Here is a 21,587-nt window from a genome sequence, read left to right as displayed (position 1 = left end):
GCCTGAGCCATTAACCAGCTATCTGACCTTGAGCAAGTCAGGTACCCTTTCCGGGCCTCCTCTGCTAAATGGAAGGCTGGGAATAGAAGTTCTCCAAGTTCTCTCCCAGCTCTAGAATTCTCTGCTTAACACTCTGAACACTTCTTAACACTCTGTAACAGAGTAATGCATTCCTCTGCTGTCCGGGCTGCCGTCCTGGCTCAATCAATCACAATGATTCCAAATAATCCTGCTTTCTTTAGACCAAACTGGTATCACCAACATTACCCTACAAAGTGTCCAAGCCTTCTCCACCATCACCCATCCACGACTACAAGTCTTCTACTCTTCAATCTGGGGACAGAAAGGACAACAAAATAGTGTTTATGAGTGTCCTGGGTTGTTGGGTAGGAGATTATTCCCAACAGATAGTGAATCAGAAAATAGGAAAATTCTGGGACACAGGCAAGCAACGCTTCAAATTGGACAAATGATGGACAGTGGGTTGACTACTGGGGAATGTTAGAACCTACAGAATAACAATGAGAGAATCAACTGAGCTCTGCCTCACCTTCTAAGTAGTACCCTGGGCTAGTGACATGCAGGCTCTAGAGGGGGACTGTGGTTTCTCACCCCAAGCATTGCCTTTTTGTCCATGTCACCTCTTCTCTTTCACAGCTCTATTTGCTCTGAGAACTTAATCTTATCTCTGGGAACAAAAACTCTGTCAGAATGTACCTGAATCCTTCTAAGTCAGTAGCTCTTTTGGTTGACTATTTGTCACCTTGATTTTCTTATCACACATGTCTATTCATTGGTACAGTCTGGGAGATGGGGGAAAGCCCAAAATGTAATACTTTGAAGGGTTATCCTATCACAGTTCTTTTCTGCTGTGTATTTTTGCATTGTTGCCAAAACCAAAAAAATCACTAAATAATTCATCTCTATTACTGATCAGATACATTTGATTGACCTCAACCATAAAATAATTATTTTTAAGGAGATGTAATTGTAGAAAAATTTTGAATATGAAAATCACATCAATAACAAAGGATCACCAAAAGATAAACATATATAGCTAGTGTTCAGGCTGGGTTCAAGGTTCTGGACTCTGACTACCTTTACAATGCAAGCATTGCCATTTTCCACACCCCCTCTAAGAATAAATTCACTCACAGTAGTTAGCTCTACCATTAAAAATAAACAAATGTATATATTAGGGGGTAAGAGCATGGGTGTTTTGAGGCCAAAATGGTTGAGTTTAAATCTCAGCTCTGCATTAGTTTGGACCTTGGGAAGTTACTTAACATCTCTAAGTTTCAGTCAATTGAAAGGTAATATAAGCTATTGTTAGGAGAGTTGAATGAAAAGGTTGGTAATGCACATAGCATGTATGGTATGTGGTGTGTAGTAAGGAATCAGTAAATGGTATTCATTATTATGATTATTAAGATAATACCAAAGCTGGCTGAGAAATTAGAGGTTAATAAGTACTGCCCTTATTTATTTTTTTTAACCAATCTGGGTGACTCAGAGACCCTTGATCTCTATAGCATTGAAGAACAGATTCATTTAGTTATTAAATTGAAAATCCTATTTCCCATTTGCATGAGGTGATTTAATTGACAAGGGACTATTTCTGCTGCTCACCACCACAAAGAACTGTTGGATCTAATTGACACTATCAATGCAAAAGAATATTTTGTGGAAAATATGCTTCCCAAGGGTAGATCAAGGGACACAGGACTACTATGGGTTTCTGTGAGCTATCTTGCAATACCTGCCATTATTTGTAACATGGTTTCTACAAGGAAATTATTCTTGCTTCTGCACCCTGACCTACAAATGAATTTTGAAAGGACACATTTATAAAGGGAATAGAGTATTTCACTTCTGTTAGCAACTACAACCACCAGAGGGCATAGCTATATTTGGAAGACAAAGGAATAAAAGCTAAACTTTGCTCAGTCTAACCTGTACTGATTAAACTTAAACTTTTAAAATTCCTGCAGAATATTTTATCATGCTTCTTTAATATGTACCAACATAAATCTTGGCGTAAGAAAGATCCTTATGCTCTTATAAAATCAACACACATTTATAATTTAAAAGTTGATAAAATTAAGTGCAAATTAATATCATTAATGTCATGCATGACATTTTGCCGAAACTGCACCTCCTCTTGCAAAACGATTATGGCAGAATGTACAACATAGGCTCCTGAGTTCAGTACCCTCTGCTATCACATTTCGCTTTTCTCTTTCAGAACTACTACATGTCTTTATTTAACAGGCCATGCTGATCTCTGACTCTCACCATGGGAATCCTGCTTCTGTTCTCTTTTTGGCCAGGGACAATGAAAGTTCTTCCACTTGGAGACAAATAATGGATCAACATAAACAATGCAAAAAACACAGGCATTTCATTGAAATGAAAACAAAATCTTAAATTCTCTAAGAAGCTCCACAGACTTTCAAGTTGAAATTGAGACCCTCATTTGATAGGTTCTGCTATAGGATAAGGGGTACAAAATGTTGTAAGTATGGTGTCTTAACATTACGGTTTCCCTGGGTGGTTTATGCCTTTCCCCCCAGGACTGCATTTCATTTTCAGAAGTGTCCTCATTTGGATGATAAAATGTAAGGTTATATTCTCTGGTTACAAGCCAGGACTGGTGTGGAGTTTTAAGATCAGGAAAGACCTGTGCCTTGGCGGTAGGAGTTAGGAAACAAAGAAGTTAAAGCCTTTGACCGAAGCTTCCCTGGTCCAATATGAGTGAAGCTTTGGGGGTTAAACCAACCTTCAGCCACGTTCTGATCTTCCTTTATGACTCAGAGGCCTCAGGGGTTCCCCTCCCCACTCCCACACTCTCAAAATACTACCTAAAAACACAGACCAAAAGGAAGGAAATAAAGTGAAAGATTTCACCACAATTAGGACCCTCTGATATCTGAGAATATATAAGGTCCTTTTAAGGTAGGAGGAGCAAAACTTCTGAAAGGGTTACATTTACTCCAATGAGCTGGAAGACAGGACAGCAGTTTTGTAACTATATGACATAATTTGGCTAACACTGCGCATTGGTTGCTACATAACAACATGATTCCTCACTACCAAGTCTCAAGACCAAACTCAGTTGCCAACATGATGAGTTGTTTCAGGGTTAATAATGGAGAGATGCCATAAAACAGTGATTTTAAGGAGACTGAGAAATATTTCTCTAAGAAATATATAAAGTAGTAGGAGGAAAAGCGTGTGTGTGTGTGTGTGTGTGTGTGTGTGTGTGTGTGTGCTGGACCAAACTAACAAACTGAAATTGCTGATATTGGTCTGTTGAAATGATAAGAGGATTATGGCAACCTTGGTTCCTCATTCCTTCAGAAGATGACTTTGATTAGCATTATTTCATATTTATCACGCCCCCCCTGGGACACGTTATCATCACAGACAAGAAAGGGAGAAGGGGGAAAAATCCCACCATCTGTCCCTGGCATATGTGTCAGGGGTATTCAATGTCTTAAAAGTGGTCTGTCAGAAGGTTTAGCAGGTTCCATATGATTTTTAAGGATCTCACTGTCCCAGAGAAAAATCAATTCAATTCAATAAGCATCTCTTCTGAGTTAGTTGGATACTTAGGGTATACAAACATAATTAAAGTTGGACACCTGTTCTTATAAGCTAAGTTTTATTAGCTAAATTATTTTGAGTACAACCTTCAAATTTTTGCCATGTCATCTATGTTTAAATTAATATTTTTTCTAATATCATTATTTACTCAATAATTTTCTAATCCTATATAATAAAAGTGTAATATACAAATCAACCTAATGGCCGAGCAGTGGGACGACCATCCAGGACCATGCTATGATACCCACTGGCACCGGCCAGCCAAGGCGGGTGCAATGTGATTGGTTGGGGGCCTGGCAATCACCCCATGATCGCCCCACAGAGGGAGGCCCAGGCCACTGACCGGTGGGGCAATCAATTGGGGGGCTCCATGATTGCCCCAAAGAGGGAGGCCCAGGCCACCGACCAGCAGGCTGTGGTGGGTGGGCAGGGACTCCCACTGCGAGGGAAGCCCGGGTACCAGGTGCCAGTGGCCAGAGGGAAGCTGGTGCCGGCAGCCGGGGGAAGGAAAGCCTACTCTTGCATGAATTTCGTGCATTGGGCCTCTAGTATCTTTATAATAGCCATATTCTAAAGAATATCTGGGAAATCATGGAGTTGATATTGTAGCTAAATGTTCTTAAATACTTGTGTATACATATTTCTAATGTACATTTTTAAATAAACACAATTGAAAACATTTTAAATGTCTTTTCCTTGGACTACCTAAAAGAGTCCATTCTGGGAATGATAACCATAAAGAATACTCAAAGACAATATTTTATGAGGGCAGAATAGGTCAGATGATAGAGGTACAAAGAAAGTGTTACAAGCAATCACAGGAAGAAGAGTTTAATTCTGATTGGGCGCATCAAGAAGCCTACTTAGAAATGTTTTCAATATCTAAGTCTGTAATACTTCGTTAAAACTAAAGAATGTGGCAAAATGACAAGATCTGACAAAGCTTGGTGGTTAGTGCATAGATAGTCCTATATTATTCTCTTTACTTTTCTGTATGCGTGAAATATTTCACAATAACAATAATAAAGTGTGTCTAGGACTTGGCGAAGAGAAAAAAGCATTCCTGTTAGTATAGAAAGCATGAGTGGAAGCACAGAATCCTGAAATTCAGGCTGGGTGTCTGGTTCTGTCAAAGGTGAGTCCTGGAAAACTAAGATGCAGTCAGAGCATGCAGGACCCTGGCTCAGTGGTCCTGACTCAGCTCTGCAGGTAGGGGAAACCCATGGAGGCTTCTGATGAACACTGTATGACCAGAGCAGTAGATCACCAATAGGACTCTGGGGGAAACGTACAAGATGGGGAGAGTCCAGATTTGGAAGGATCTTATAATAATGATTCAAGTGAAAATATGGTGGTCTAAGCTCCCTAACATCCTGATTTGCTCCTTTGTTCTGCCTGCTTGTTTTCTGTTTTTATTTTTTAAAAATCCATTTCCATTAGGCAGTGATATTTCCTCCTTCTTACCCTAGACCAGGGGTGGGCAAACTTTTTGACTCGAGAGCCACAATGGGTTCTTAAACTGGACCGGAGGGCCGGAACAAAAGCATGGATGGAGTGTTTGTGTGAACTAATATAAATTCAAAGTAAACATCATTACATAAAAGGGTACGGTCTTTTTTTTTTGTTTTATTCATTTCAAACGGGCCACATCCGGCCCGCGGGCCGTAGTTTGCCCACGGCTGCCCTAGACCCTTTGTAGTCTCATCCAACTATGTTGTAGTCCAGGGGTTGGTATACTTTTCTTGTAAATGACCAGATAGGAAAAATATTTCAGGCTCTGCAGGCCATATGGTCTCTGTTACTGTTCAACTCTGTTAGTGAGAAAGGCAGCCATACACAAAACATAATGAATGGGTGTGGCTGTATTCTAATAACACTTTATTTATAGACACTGAAATTTAAACTCAGATAATTTTCATGTATCAATAAGAAATTGACGTTTTTCCCCAGTCGATGTGGTTCAGTTGGTTGAGTGTTGTCCAATGCACCAGTTCATTCCCAGGCAGGGCACGTGCTGGGGTTGCGGGCTCAATTCCCAGTAGGGGGGTTGCAAGAGGCAGCCAAACAATGTTCCTATCTCTTTCTCCCTCTCCCTTTCCCTCTCTCTCTAAAATCAATTTTTTTAAAATTGATGTTTTCAAAAAGATGAATGAAGTCAAGACGACTATGAAATTACTTTAAAAATGGAAAGTATTTTATGACTGAATAAGTATGATGTAAATTAGAATAAAGAGAATAAAAAAAGATGGACCAAGATATGATTAGAAAAGGAGGAAAGGTGAGAGAGAGTGATAAAGAAAATAGGCAGAATCACAGCTGTATTGTAAGAGGAGCGTGATGAAAAGAGAGAATTTCAGTTAAAATAAAAACTGGTGAGGGCTTGGCTGGGAGGCGCATTTATTTCTGGAATAATGCGTTTAAATGGAAGACAATATTTGATTTTATCATTAAGTGTCAAGGAGAGGTCATTTGCGGAAAGAAATGTTTAATAATATGTGGAAAGCACAGCCCCAAGAGCCTCCATGAAGACCTTTGCCTCATATGCAAATGATGAATGGATGGAAATGCTACCTTTTAGTGAGGCAGGCAAGATGACAGCAATGAATGATCACAAGAATTAAGAATTTAAGGACACATACATATTTAAGGAAAAGAATACTCAAAAGATCTGAGGAGCACAAGATAAGACTTGTAATCATGCTAATGATGTCACTAAAAGAACAAAACAAGTCCATGATCATTTAAAATACAAAGAAGAGTTTTACTGAGTCTTCAATCCCCTGCAGAATTAACTAAAAAGAAAATGTTGACAAAAGGGTCAATTTCCGTCTATTTCTAGAGTTTGAATAATGCCTATATATGAGGACAACATTTAGGTTTTATTAAGAAAAATGATAAAAATTTGCTGGGGTTCATAGTATAACATTAGCAAAACTGACTACTGGTAATTATTGAGTGTCTACTGTGTGCTAGTCACTGTAGATTAATAAGAACCAGTGCCTAACTTCAAGAAGATACATCAATCAATGGGAATAAGTTAACTACAAAAATAATTATCATATAAGGTAGTTGATAATACATAAGCAAGAGGTTCAAATTTTTATGAGAGTTAGGAGAAAAGGCTTATCTTTTCTTGAGATAATCAGTAAAAATTTCATGAAGGAAGTAGCATTTGAGATGAGAAAACAGTAGCATTTTCATAGTCTGGGATATGAGAGAAGAGAGCATTCTGGGCAATGGGTATGGCAACAACAAAGGTACAGAAGTGGGAAAGCAGGAGAGGTGTTTAGGAAACTAAGTAGCTATTTTGCCAGAGTGTAAACTAAACTATATGAAGGGGGGCTGGGGGGGGGCATAGAAAATAAACTGGAAAAGTAGGTAGGAATTAATTGTGAAGAGCTTTCCATTCATTCACGCATTCAACAAACATTCACTGAGCATCTGTGCCTGGCACTGTGCTAAACACTGTGGCAAAAATATAGATAGGAGACTTGAGTATTATAACCACATCATCTGTGTATTCTTAGACTTTCACAACTAGAGACCTAAACACCCTTTTGATAAAATGAAATCACATTAATTGTCTGTGCCCCAAATTTCATAGTGACTGTGTCAATCTTATCAATAGTGGTGGTCTGAGTCCCATGAGAAGAGAGATACCTTCTCTCTGTCTCACAGGGGTTTAAAAGTAATTTTGAGGAAGAAAGAAACATTTGAGACCAATTTTACTTTCAAGTTACACTCCAGCTTCAAGGAACTAGGTCAAATTCCTTAGCAGGTTTGGAAGGACTTAACCTGTTCCTCTCTGGGAACAGTGACTTTGGCAGCTTGTTCCACAAGAGGCCAGTCCTGCTTGTTTGTCCCAGTGAGGGTGATATTATGATAATCGTATTTTAGTGGCTGATCCACCAGACTGGACAAATTTGGGCTTTATCAACTGGAAGCTACTGCTAAAGAATTTCGAAGACAAATTCTTGAGCTGTTTTCAGCCTTGCCTTGAACATGATTAGAATATCAATCTATCAGCTGGAGGTGGCACACTTTGTGGATCCGTTGAAACTACAGGAACCCAGATTTTAAGTAGCCAATACGGGCACCACGGCTATAGAAATAAAGAGGGTGTGTCTTCGTTTAAAGACTGTAAGAACAAATGTGAAATTACAAATAAAAACGGAAGTAATTGAAATGTAGAGCAATTATATAGAGGACAATTTAAATGAAATGTAAGAATATATTAGGGAAAAGGCTATAATAAAAGATTAACATTAACTCAAGCAGTTATACTAAGGAGGCTTCCCAGGCTGAGTGTTAACTGTGTAAAAGGTGAGGGTTGGAGCTTAAAAAGCTTCCTCATTTTGAAGGCTGAATCTGTGAACTCCCTGTCCTTAGGGTTTTAACTCAGGTGTGATATTAAACACTTCAGGAACTACTGACTTGTCTTAGCACCCAGGAAACAGCACTGCAAGTCCTTACACAAAGCTTCTGAACCTTGGAATGGCCTCACTGATGAAAAGGAATTTACTTATTCTTCCACTATCACTCACATGTAATTCTTCTAATAATACAGTGTCTTAGAGTACTAATCACTGTCCTTCTACCCCCTCAATCTGAAATCCATGTTAGGCCAACCCAATCAGGAACATGGCCTAATTCTGATCCCCTAGGAGCCATCTTTTAAAATCAAATTTCTGCCAGGTGACTCTCTATATAGGTTGGAAAGAAGACATAGCGGAAATACCATTTATTTAATTTATTCCACCAGGATATATGTATGTATGTATATATATGTATATGTATGTATATACATATCTGAGTGCCTAGTATATTCCTAACACTGTGCTTGATGCTATGAAGGAAAGAAATGTCCCAGGCTAACAGTCAGTGATGTAGGATCAACACAATTAAATAAAGAAAGGTATGACAGTACGTGATTAGCTGTTATCTCTCTCCATGGTATGTACTGTGCTAAGAAGTCACTCTTGTCAAACTGCCTTGCTACCATGGTGACAGTTACTAAGAAATGCATAGATCCACATATGAACAGGTTATGGTGTTCTGTTTTGTCGTCGCTGTTTTAAAATGTGCAGTTTCTCCAGTCAGATGAATAATTCTTAATATTGGTTTTCAATTTTCTATGTGGATACTCTGTATTCAAGAACCAAGAAAACTGAACCAAGAGCATGTGGACCCATCCATGCTGACCACAGAGTTTGGGGGTTTTCCCATTGCTTGGGGATTGCCTTTAATCTTTCAGGAATGACCTCAAGTGTCCCAGGCATCTAAGTTTATCCAGTCTTTTAATATACAGATATGATTCTTCAAGGTTACCCCAAGGCCAAGAAGGAATTCTTCACCATCTCTTAGTCTAAATTCCTATTTTTGTCTCTCGTGTGGTTTTCTTTGCCCCCCTGGCCTCTCCTCATTTATTCCCCAAGCACCATTATTTACAAGTGGTTGTTTATAACAGACTATTATTGAAAGTCTGGGAATAATAATATAGTGCAGAGCAGGAATATAAGTACCCAAAGTTCTTTGGCCTTTTTTAACATCAAAAATTTCTCACTGTATTTTCTCCTCAGGCCCTGCCTGCTGTCATTTTGCTTAGACCTCCTCTCCTCCATCTCTTTTTGAAGTTCTTGGTCCAAAGCTCTATAATTTTATTATCCCAAGCAAGGAAACTCTTATTGTCACATCCTTCCCCATATGGACTAACTCACAATGCCAAAAGGCCCATCTTTTTTTTTCCCTCTCTTCAAATAAAAGTTTCATTTACCCCAGAGGTAAATTTTGCCATTCCCCCAGAATATAAACTAGCAGCTAAAAATAGCTATTTTAAAAAGTTATTTTATTTCCCTGTTCACATGCTTTTTTACTTAATTCTCCTTCTTGATCTGTATTTATGGCAGCATTTTTCTTGAGACTGTCTAAACTACAAGATATAAAGTCAAAGTTTCAGAAATATTTTGCATTGTGCATAAGTAATTCATATGTTTGGGGATAATTCTACTTCCCTTTTTTAAACTTCATTGTCTAAAATGTGATTCCTCAAAGATTCAGAAAAGCTACGAAATGATTTATGATTTTCAGATTTCCGTATAAAAGATAGGGAACAGAATAAAAACTGGTTCCCTGTAGAAAACTCCCTACAGTATATGGCATTATCCATAGGCCAAGACCCTTTTACATGCACACAGCATAATTTTCCTAAAAGAAAACTTTCTGCATTCGGTCACAGGAGTAGATGCTTGAACAGTGACCACAGCTCTGCTTTAAGGATAAGAATCTTATCTCTGACTACAGGAAAGTTTCCAAAGGTGCTGATTGCTGATTTCTGCGAGGCAGCCCTAAATTACAGTTGAACGTAATCTCCAAAGGCAGGCAACATGGCAATAAGCACAGCTTCCTGTGAAGATGGATATTTCCCCTTGGACTCACCTCAATCTATATATCTACATATACCTTTCATAAGTCTGTTATATACTATGCAGAGCAATGGTCTAGGTACCATGGAAAATGTGAGAAAACAAAATTAAATAAAATCAAGATTCTATAGGAACTTAGAATTTAAATGGTAAGGAAACTCTTGGTATATGGAAATAATAATTATAGAATAAAAAACAAAGTAGAACTCATTCACAGACTTCTAACATTTTAGAACTAGAATTATTCTTAAGATCATTCACTGATTTTAAGAGAAAACTGGAACTCCAAAGGGTTAGTAGTTACCTGAGGTTACACAGTGAATTAGTAGCAGAGACAGGAAGAGACCACAGGTATAAGAGCTTTGTATTCCTTACCATCTATGTATATAAAACCCTAATATGCAAATATACCAAACAGCAAAACAACTGAACAACGGAACAACCGGTTGCTATGTTGTGCGCTGACCACCAGAGGAGGTGCGCATGGAACCTGGTGGGCATCGACAATAGGCTGCAGAGCCTGGAACATGGTGGGCATTGGCTGCGGTGGGATCATGGAGCAGGTGAGCAGGGGTGCCAGACCAAAGGCGGGGCGCCAGTCGCTGTCAGTGGGGCGAGCTCTGGTGGTTACTGAAAATTCTTTGCCCCCGTGCACCGCGGTCCCGCCGGACGCTCGCACCTGCTGCCAGCACTGGCCCTGCTCACACCCGCTGCCAGCGCCAGGGCTGCCACTCACATCTGCTGCTGATGCTCAGTGCCGGCCCCAATCACTCGGTGCCATCAGTGGGTGTGAGCGGCAGCTGCCAGCCCTGATCGCCCCTCAGGGCTTCTCCACCTCTCCCTGCTCCTGAGGGGCTATCGGGGCAGCAGCCACTGCCTGCACCCACTGATGGCGCCGGCCCCAATTGCTCCACGTGTCCGCGGGTGTGAGCAGGGCTGGCACTGTCAGCGTGTGGCAGCGGCGGGAGCGGGGCTGCTGGCAGACAGGGTACCGGGGCCATGGCAGGAGGGGCTGGACGGGGACGTGGAGGATGGGCCGAGACCCGCCCCTGTGCCCACCGCAGCCTCATGGCCCACAGTTCCTTTCAAGGTGCACAAATTCATGCACTGGGCCCCTAGTCTATAAAAATAAAAGTGTAATATGCTAATTAGACCAAACAGCTGAATGACCTTCCGGATGTCATTCTGGACGTCCTTCTGGACAAAGCCACGGTGGCGGGGACCGAGGCAGAGGCAGTTAGGAGCAATCAGGCAGGCAGAGCAATTAGGGGCGATCAGGCAGGCAGGCAGGCAGATTGGTTAGGGGTGATCAGGCAGGCAGGCAGAGGAGTTAGAGGTGATTAGGCAGGCAGGCAGGCAAGCGGTTAGGAGCCAGTGGTCCCCGATTGTGAGAGGGATGTCCAACTGCCAGTTTAGGCCTGATCTGCAGGGATCGGGATCGGGCCTAAACCAGCAGTCAGACATCCCCCAAGGGGTCCCGGATTGCAAGAGGGTGCAGGCCAGGCTGAGGGACCCTCCCCCCACTCCTGTGCATGGGAACCTCATATATATATATCTATATATATATGATATATATATATGAGGTAATATGCAAATTGTCCAGGATGCCATAATGTCACGACCACTCAGAAGGAGACTGTGTGCACAGGTGGGCGGGAGGGGACTGCATGGGAGGTGAGGCAAGCCACGATGCCGCAGAGGCTTGAGCAGGTCCGGAGCAGAGAGAGACAGGGGGACCTGCCAGCGCAGGCCGCAGTGGCTTGAGCAGGCCTGGAGCGGAGATAGGGGGCCTGCCAGGTGCCACGCACCAGCAGTCCCACCTCTGCGTGTGAACTGCAGAGGAAATACCTTTTCTGACCGCTCATTGGCTAAGCTCCCGATACACCACTCGCAGTGTTCTTGGTAACTTGGGTAATAAGAATTCAAGAAGGTGATCTAGGGTTTTTCCACCTCACTCCTGGAGGAAAAAATGAAGGTCCGCTGCTGAAGGAGCTAAGAAATGTCATATCCTGCCCTAGCCAGTTTGGCTCAGTGGATAGAGCCTCGGCCTGTGGACCACAGGGTCTGGGTTTGATTCTGATCAAGGGCAGGTACCTAGGTTGCAGGCTCCTCCCTGGCCAGGGCCCAGGTCAGGGCTCATGCAGGAGGCAACCAATTGAAGTGTTCCTCTCACTTTGATGTTTCTCTCTGTCTTTCCCTCTCTCTTCCATGCTCTTAAAAATCAATGGAAAAATATCCTCAGGTAAGAATGAAAAAAAAAAAAGAAAGAAAGAAAGAAATGTCATATCCTATGAAAGAGACATCTTGAAAATGCCTAAAGAAAGTTGTCATTTTTTCATGGTGAAGGGACTGGAGTTCGTGTTGATGAAAACACCTTGGCAGCTGCAACAGCCAGCAGTGGCAGCAGCAGCGGGGTGATGGCGGTGGCGCCTTCCCTTGATCAGCCCGGTCGCCTCCCACAGAGGGAGGCCAGACTGCGGCTTAAGCACGGGGGGGCGGGCCTAAGCTGTCAGTAGGACATCCCCTGAGGGCTCCCGGACTGTGAAAGGGGGCAGGCTGGGCTGAGGGACACCCCCCCGCCAGGGCACGAATTTCGTGCACAGGGACCTCTAGTCTATATATATAAAAGCCTAAGTGACCGTTCGACCATTTGACTGGTAGCTATGACATACACTGACCACCAGGGAGCAGACGCTCAATGCACAGGCATGGAAATATGGAACAGACTGATGAATCTCAGAGGGAAGGGGAGGTGGGAGGGTGGGAAGAGATTAACCAAAGATCTTATATGCATACTAGAGGCCTGGTGCATGGATTATAGTGGGGTCCCTTGGCCTGTCCTGCAGGGATCAGGCCAAAACCAGCCCAATGCACGGATTCGTGCACCGATGGGGTCCCTCGGCCTGGCCTGTGGGGATTGGGCCAAAACTGGCAGTCTGATATCTCCCAAGGGGTCCCAGATTGAGAGAGGGCACAGGCCAGGCCGAGGGACCCCACCAGTGCATGAATCCGTGCACCAGGCCTCTAGTATGTAATAACTATCAAGCACCAACTATATACTATAACTATATACTTCTATGCAAGGAAGTATATAGCTAGAAATACACATGTAGAATGCCTAGCACAGTGTCTGGAACCATGAGCTGTAACCATTATCACAATCATCATCATCATCATGGTTAAGAGTATAAATTTTGGTATGAGCCAGACCTTGATGTGAGTCCTAGTTCTATCTCTTACTGTGTAACAATGGGTAAGCTACTTACCTTCCTTAAACTCCAGTTTCTTAATCTATAATATGGGAATAAAAATAGTGTCTACCTAATAGGATAGTTGTGAGGATTTTATATACACACATTTGAGTGTATATGTGTATATATAGAGACACTGTTTATATATTAGCTGTTCCATAGTATTAATCAAACTATTTAGGTATACAGAGAGTCAAATAAGGACACAATTATAGAGTACTGGAGGAACTTTTCTTTGCCATATCAAAAAGCAAGTCAGAAAGTTAATATTTACTGAGCGTTCACTATATACAGATATCAGCATAAAAGAGTATGGAGCAAAGGAAATAGGAGAACTTGTATTTAGGATGTTATAATATAGGAACTATTTATTATTCTCAACAAATATATACTGATTACCTACACAATGACAAGTAAGACTGAGTTTCTGCTTTCAAGGATCTTGCAGTCTAGCAGAGGAAGAATCCAGAGTTAAGTGGGGAGGGGGAAGAGTGAGAAGAGGGGTTAGGGTCAGGCAGAGGGGTTAGGGTCGATCAGGCAGGCAGGTAGAGTGGTTAGGGGCTATGGAAGCTCACAAAAGGTCAATCCATCCAGTAAGGTCAGGTGGAGGTGGGAAAGGGAGTGGCAGAGAAAGTTTCTCAAATAAAAGAATAAGGAGTTGGCCAATGATGAGAAGAGGTGGAAAGAGCCTAAAGCCACAAACCAGCTACGGTGGATGCTCTGAACTGGCTCTCAGCATCCATTCTAAAACCCGTAGTGTGCTTTCTCATACTGCAGGGGCCAAAAGAAAACCCACATTCCCCCCATTTCCCTGCAGCCGGTTTCTGCTTGTGCCAACTAGAAGCACTTGGAAGGTGGATCTCAGGCTGGAGTCATCTGCTTTGTTTCTGTTGGCAAACTCAGAGTGGACACACTGGGCTTTTTTGTAGCATTATTTCAGTCTAGGTAGTCGCAGGTGCAGCAGTGGCTTCCTGATCCTTGGGCCACAGCCACGGTGGTATGTTGTTGAACTCAACACTACCAGTGGAGTCCCCCGACTCCCCACCTTTCTGATGACTGCAGAGGTGAAGCTGCCCCAGTAGACCAGTCCAGCAGTCTTGGCCTAGGAATCATTTCTGGAGGCCCTGCTAAGTGACCCTTCCTTTAACCTTTCCAGGGAGTTTGTACGCTCCTGATTCCTTGTATTAAATTCCTTTTCCCTTAAAATGGTGTGAGTGGTTCCTATATTTGCACCTAATACACCAGCAGGTTACAAAAATGCAAAATGTGCCATGAATAATATAGTTTGCAGGGGTCAGCAAACTTTTTCTGTAATGGGCCAAGATAGTAAATGTTCTAAGCTTTGTGGGCCAATTATGATCTCGATCTCCTTTTCCTCTTGCTCAGCATGGAGTATATTTATGTACATTGTTGTGCAAACATCTACAGAACATTTTCATCTTGCAAAACTGAAAGTCTATGTTCCTTAAATAACAATTCCCCATTTCCCTCTCCCCCACCTTCTGCTCCCAGGCAAATCACTATTTTACTTTCTGTCTTATAAATATAACTACTCTAGATACCTCACATAAGTAGAACCATACAGTATTTGTCTCTTTTGTAACTGGATTCTTTCACTTAGGACAATGTTCTCAAAATCCATGTTGAAAGCATGTGACAGTATTTCCTTCCTTCCTTCTTTCCTTTGTAAGGTTGAATAACATTCCATTTTTGTATATACACCATTTTCTTTATCCACTCAGCTTTTTTTAAAAAAATATATTTTATTGATTTTTTTACAGAGAGGAAGGGAGAGAGATAGAGAGTTAGAAACATCGATGAGAGAGAAACATCGATGAGCTGCCTCCTGCACATCTCCTACTGGGGATATGCCCGCAACCAAGGTACATGCCCTTGACCGGAATCGAACCTGGGACCTTTCAGTCCACAGGCCGATGCTCTATCCACTGAGCCAAACCGGTTTCGGCTCCACTCAGCTTTTTATGGACATTTGGGTTGCTTCCACCTCTTGGCTGTCATAAATAGTGCTGTTATGAACATGAATGTGTAAATCTCTCTCCAAAATCCTGTTTTCAATTTTTTTTGCATACATACCCAGAAGTGGGATTACTAGAGCATATGATATTTCTATTTTTAATTTTTTTGAGAAACCATCACACTGTTTTCCACAGGGGCTATACCATTTTACATACTTACCAACAGTGCTCAAGGTTTCTAATTTCTCCACATCCTTGTCAACATTTGTTATTCTCTGTGTTTTTTATTATAGTTATTCCAATGAGCTTGAAGTGATATCTCATTGTGGTTTTGGACTGCATTTTTCTATGATTAGTGATGTTGAACAGCTTTTTATATACAGCTGTCAACCATTTGCACAGTATTTTCTTTGCCCACTTTTAACTCTGGTTTTATTTTTTGTTGTTGAGTTAGGAGTTCTTTATATATTCTGAATATGAGCCCCTTTTCAACTAGACGATTTCCTTAGGTTGCTTTTTCACTCCGTTGCTGATGCCAGTCCAGTTTTAGTCTGTGCTCACAAATGGAAATCTATTCTGGAGCAACTTGCAGACAGTCTGACCAGATCTGGAGTCATCTTCTACCCTAAAGACGCTAGTGGAAATGAGCCAGAGCATCTTTATCTTGGACGCTTCGGGTCTTATGCACTCTGATTCCCTAGAATACTGAAAAGCTTTTACTCAGAACCAGGAACCAGGCCCAGCCTCAGGACTGGTGAGTAAGTAGGTGATATTCCAACTACAGAGATTTTAATGATTCCCAGTCAAATAGAGAGTTAATTCATGACATAGTCTAAAATGTAACCCAGTTTGCACAATACCAGCTCTAAAAAAAAAACCAAAAAATACATACAAACCCCAATTTGCTGATTTCTGTATTATTGAATAATGAATACCATGACATGATACATTTGGCAAAAAATCCTATTTGGAGATAAGATTCTGATTTATAAAGATCTATTTAGTTAATTCATGACATAGTCTAAAATGTAACCAGTTTGCACAATACCAGCTCTAAAAAAAAACCAAAAAATACATACAAACCCCAATTTGCTGATTTCTGTATTATTGAATAATGAATACCATGACATGATACATTTGGCAAAAAATCCTATTTGGAGATAAGATTCTGATTTATAAAAGATCTATTTTCTCTTCTAACTACTTGTCTTTTAGAAGAATAAAGGAAGCCTCATATGCACTATTTTTCTGATCCCCACAAGGAAAAGATAATGGGAAAGTTAAGGACAGAGCTGCATATGGTCAAGAAGAAGAAATGTTGGGAATGCAGGATCCTACTTCTCTTCTTCCCTGACTTTAATGTTAAGTTGTTGCTATTTAAGTATTTATGTACAATGATGTTCACCACTGCATCACTTCTAATCATGAATTTCAGCAACAGTGACATTTACAAATGACTTTAGCTATAAAAAACAGAAAACCCAAGCACAAGTAGGTTACAACAATAGTTATTTTTCTAATTATAATATGAAATTCAGAGATTGGTAGTTGCTGGCATTGATTTAAATGCTCAACAATCTCCAAGCTAAAAGCCTTTAATTTTCTTAACTTTTCCCTGGCATTGATTTAAATGCTCAAAGCCCTAGCTATCTCATTCCTTAGAAAGCAGAAAAAAAACAGGTAAGAGATGATACCAGTTTGGGCTGTCCCATTTAATTCAGGAGGGCAAGATTTCCTGGAACTTCCTCCTCAATCTCAGAAATCTTCAGCTTACTTCCCAATGGCTGGGATTTACACCGCCCCCCATGGTTAATGAGGCTAGGAAAATGAAATAAATGGGAATATTTGTTTTTTCCCATCCTAAAGGCAGGCAAGTGAGAGAGCAGTTTGAAACTGTGTTGGTCTACTGAGTTTTAGGGTCTGCCACAGTGAAATCCAGGAAACAGAAAAATACCTAAGAATACAAGATTGACTGTCCTATGATTCCTGTTAAATTGTGGTATAGAAGAACATGTAGTTGCAAGCAAAATTATTCATAAAATGCTGTCAACTGAAAACATATAAAACAATCTATTAAAAAAAACCCATCAAATTTGTTGGAGTGGAATAAATTTAGATCGATTTAAAAAATGTAAACAGATATGTGCCAAAAACAACAACTGGAACTTACATGCTGAACATGTCGACTTAGGTTGGATGTTCCAGAAAACAGACTCTGAGAGAGAGATTTGCATGCAGGTGCTTTACTGGAGAGTGCTCTCAGGAACAGTACCTGTGCGGAGGCAGGACTGGGCAGAGGGAGAAGGTAACCCGCAGGGCAGTTGCCACAGTGACTTAAACCAGTCCCATGGACGTTCTAAAGCTGGATGTCCCAGATGGTCCCAATTGAGAGACTGTGCCTTTGTACTTCCACAATTGACCAGTCATTGGATTTGGCTTGCCCCCAGGGAGGGGATATAACCTAGGGTGAGGTATTTTCTTTCACAGAAGGCAATTTTGGAGAGAAATTCAACTGTGAGCCATCAGCAGCCAACATTCCTGGCAGCTGTATCTTGGGATCTGGGCAGCACACTACAGCATCCACCAGAAATGTCAACAGTGATTATCTCTGGTTTGGGGATTAAGGTTGGTTCTCTCTCTGTTAAATGTTTTCTAAATTTTCCATAATGAGCATAGCATTGTCCTAAGGATTCAGTGAGTTAATTCATGTAAAGTACTAAGCACAATATGTATCACATATAAAACATTTTAAAGAGAAAAACATAAATGTAGAGATTGTCAAGAAAGTATGAAATAGAATTAAAATAATAACAGAACTTTTCTGTTCATTTTGATTTATTTTGTTTTATCTGTGAAATTCTGTCTTATGACATTTTTTCCTCCAGCATTGCCCAATAGAATTTTCTAAGATAATGAAAATTTTGGTGTCTGTGCCATCCAATACAGTAGCCTCTAGACACAGGTGGCTACTGAGATTTGAAATGTGCCTAGTGCAAATGAAGAACCCAATTTTAAATCTTATTTAGTTTCAATATTTTTTAAATGTAAATAGCCACATATTGCTAGTGGCTATCATACTGGACAATGCAGCTCTATATCAATACTAGGCAATGGTCAGAGAATAGATCTAACATAATCTTTCTTAAAGTTTGGATTAGTTCCAGTATAATCCCCAAATCATGATTTCAAAATCACATTATATTTAGATGTGTAGAAAAAAAAAGAGAGTTAATTAAATGAAAAAAAAAGTGGGTGTTTTTATTTTTTAAAAAAATCAGACTTTTCTACATACAATAGGGAAAGCATTTAGTTGAAAGTTAGGTGCTTAAAAAGACTATTTAATATTATATGGTATTCTTAGTAAATAATCTGAAAAGAGAATGAAAAAGGTGGTTCCATAGCAAATGTCTGATAAATCAACTTGCCAGACATGTGAGAGAGCCGCCTTGTGAATGGATTCTCCAGCTCCAAACAAGTCTTCAGATGACAACAGCCCTAGCCAACATCTGACTACAATTTTATGAGAAAGTGAAACACAAATGCTCAATTGAGCCACTCTTTAATTCCTTACTCACAGAAATTGTGAGATTATTTTCATTGTTTGAAGCCACTATGTTTTTTGATATGCAGGAATCAAATAGGTAACATATTATCAATAACAAACATTTATTGCTACTGTACAAAGTATCCTGCTTATGGGCTGAACCATATGATCATTCAAGGTAACTTCTTGCTTTATAACTTTAATGTTTTAACAGCCTGACATGTCATCAACTGTATATCTTTTCCTATAAAATTCTTATGAGACAAGAAGACTCAGCCAATCAAATATTTAGCAAACATCCATTAAGTTCAAAGTATTATTCTAGGTGCTCTGTTGATTAAAAGGTACAATACCAATGATAACAATAACAATAATAGTAACAATAATAGGTATTACTGATACTTATTAAGCATCTACTTTGTCTTATTAGACACTGTTCTAGACACTGTATACGTACTCTCATTTAATCTTAATAAATACTGTATTGTCAAATGTTTTCCAGAAAGTTCAGATCAAGTTACACACCATCTGCAATAGATAAGAACAGACTCACTGCTTGTTTACCAGCACTTAAAAGAAAGTTTTTAAAAATCTGATAGGTGAAAAATAGAATAGTTTAATCTGCATTTCTATGATCACTAGATCTTGATATGTTCAGCACATTAAACATTTGTCTGACGTATTACAAATATTTTCTACCAAGTCTGTATAGCATTAAAAAAATAGGTTTTTATTGATTTTTTTTTTTAGAGAGAGAGGGAGAGGGAGAGAGAGAGAGGAACATCAATGTGAGAGAGAAACACTGATCGATCAGCTGCCTCCCATTTACTGGGGACTGAACCTCAAACCTGGGCATGTTCCCTGACTGGGAATCAAACCTGTAACCTTATAGTGCACAGGACGACGCTCAACCAACTGAGCCACACTGGCAGGGCTGGTATATAGCATTTCCTTGATATTTTTATATAGTCAGGCCAATCTCTTCCTTTGTAATTTCTTCCAATTTTTATAAATAAAAGGTTCTTTTGTATCCCTAGAGCAATTAAATTTTCAATTTAATTTTTTGTAATTTGTGGGGGCTTTTTTATACATGTAATTATTTTTCATTGCAGAATGCAGGGTAAAGTTTTCTTTTTCATAATCATGTCTCCATCACTATTAATTGAATCAATTTTCCTTTCCCCACTGATTTATGATCTTATCTTTACTATCTAAAGAATTCTTATATTACTTGGGTATGTTTATTAGCTTTATAACTCTTTCATTGCCTGTTGGTTTTGGTGCGAGTAGTAGTACACCTTTTTAAATTTTTTTAAATATATTTTTATTGATTTCAGAGAGGAAGGGAGAGGGAGAGAGATAGAAACATCAATGATGACAGAGAACCATTGATGGGCTGCCTCCTGCACGCCCCCTACTGGGGATCGAGCCCGCAATCCGGGCATGTGCCCTTGACTGGAATCGAACCTGGGACCCTTCAGTCAGCAGGCCGACGCTCTATCCACTGAGCCAAACCAGCTAGAGCTAAAATTTTTATTACTGGCTTCTATTCATCAAGAACCATCATATTCCCTTCTAGGAAGCCTCCATTCCTCTCCCCCCCCCGCCCAGCCCCCAATGATTGCTGCCTCCTTTTTCACCTTTATGACATATAAAATTCTGCCTTGTATCACAGTTAACAGGGTTGATCATATCCAATTATATTCTTGAGAGCAGGGAATAGGTGTGCTATATATATTCATTAAAATTAAGCTATGGGACTGGCATTAAATACTGTACTGTCAAATGGTTTGTAGTAATGGCAAAATAGCTCTAGTTTGAAAAAAAATTAAAATAGAAAAGTCCCTCATTTGTCCAATAAACATCACTGGACTATCCATTATGAAAAGATAATAAAGGTGAGCGAACCTATATCCTGCCTTAGGGAGTTTACCACTTAGTAGGGAGAAGAGACACGTAAAAATACAGTGTGATTAATACAGTGTGGTTAAGTAGCATTAAAAAAGCATGTACAAAGAAGGAGAAAGGAAAAAACGAAGGCAGTGAGTAGCGGACATACCTATGGGCTGGGTGTATGGTGCTTGTTAAATGTCAAAGGAATCTGCAATTAATCCGAATGACAAAGTGCACCCATTCAGATCTCTTAACAGAAGTTACGTTAATTTACTCTTCATTCTGAGACCTTTACAAGGAAGCCTCATGTAGTGTGGGTAGTCCAAGCTGAAGAGTAGCTCTGCTTGGAGGCTGCTGGCAAGGACCTCAGATGACTAGGACGGGATACAGGTGGCAATTAGCCCATAGTCTGTGACTGGGTGAAAATTAGACGTGGCGATAAAACATAAGCCTTCTAATCTGTAAACCACTTACATGAGTTGGTTTAAACGCTCTGAGGACTGACTCCTTGTCGTTTGAGAGCGAGCGCTGTTCCAGCCACCAGTCTCACAACCTCGCCCCGCCCCTGGGGCCCACAGAGAGCCCAGGCCAGAGGCTAGGGCAGGAACTACTGACGTCATGTAAACGTGACGTCATCAACACTGACGCGGTGTCACGGGAGGGGCCTCTCAGCTCACCTCAGAACGCGGCCAGCTCCACGGAGCAGCGAGTTGGGCACTTCGCGCTCGGCCCTGAGGGTCCGAATACTCAGAGCCGCGGGACCTGAAGCGCGGGAGCTGCTCAGCAGCTGAGGGGCCGCCGCCTCCTTCCTGGGCCCTCACCCGCGCCCTCCACGGCCCAGGCGCGGTCCCGGCGGCAGCGCGCTCCCCCAGCCCGCCGCTGGCGGCGGTGACGC

The 21,587-nt window shown here is 40.9% G+C and overlaps 1 long non-coding RNA gene across 1 annotated transcript in view; it reads right to left on the bottom strand.

Moving 5' to 3' along the window:
* LOC111827585 overlaps positions 1-21,585 on the bottom strand; it is a 45,013-nt gene extending 23,428 nt beyond the window's left edge. The window contains exon 1 of the long non-coding RNA XR_002831212.1: positions 21,370-21,585. This is a non-coding gene — a long non-coding RNA (uncharacterized LOC111827585). The remainder of the gene's footprint in view (positions 1-21,369) is intronic.
* Positions 21,586-21,587: the final 2 nt, after the last annotated feature.

The sequence above is a fragment of the Myotis lucifugus genome, unplaced genomic scaffold (assembly GCF_000147115.1).
Source record: "Myotis lucifugus unplaced genomic scaffold, Myoluc2.0 scaffold_189, whole genome shotgun sequence".
Classification (NCBI taxonomy): domain Eukaryota; kingdom Metazoa; phylum Chordata; class Mammalia; order Chiroptera; family Vespertilionidae; genus Myotis; species Myotis lucifugus.
The sequence above is the reverse complement of the archived record's forward strand: the minus strand, read 5'-3'. Positions and strand labels throughout refer to the sequence as shown.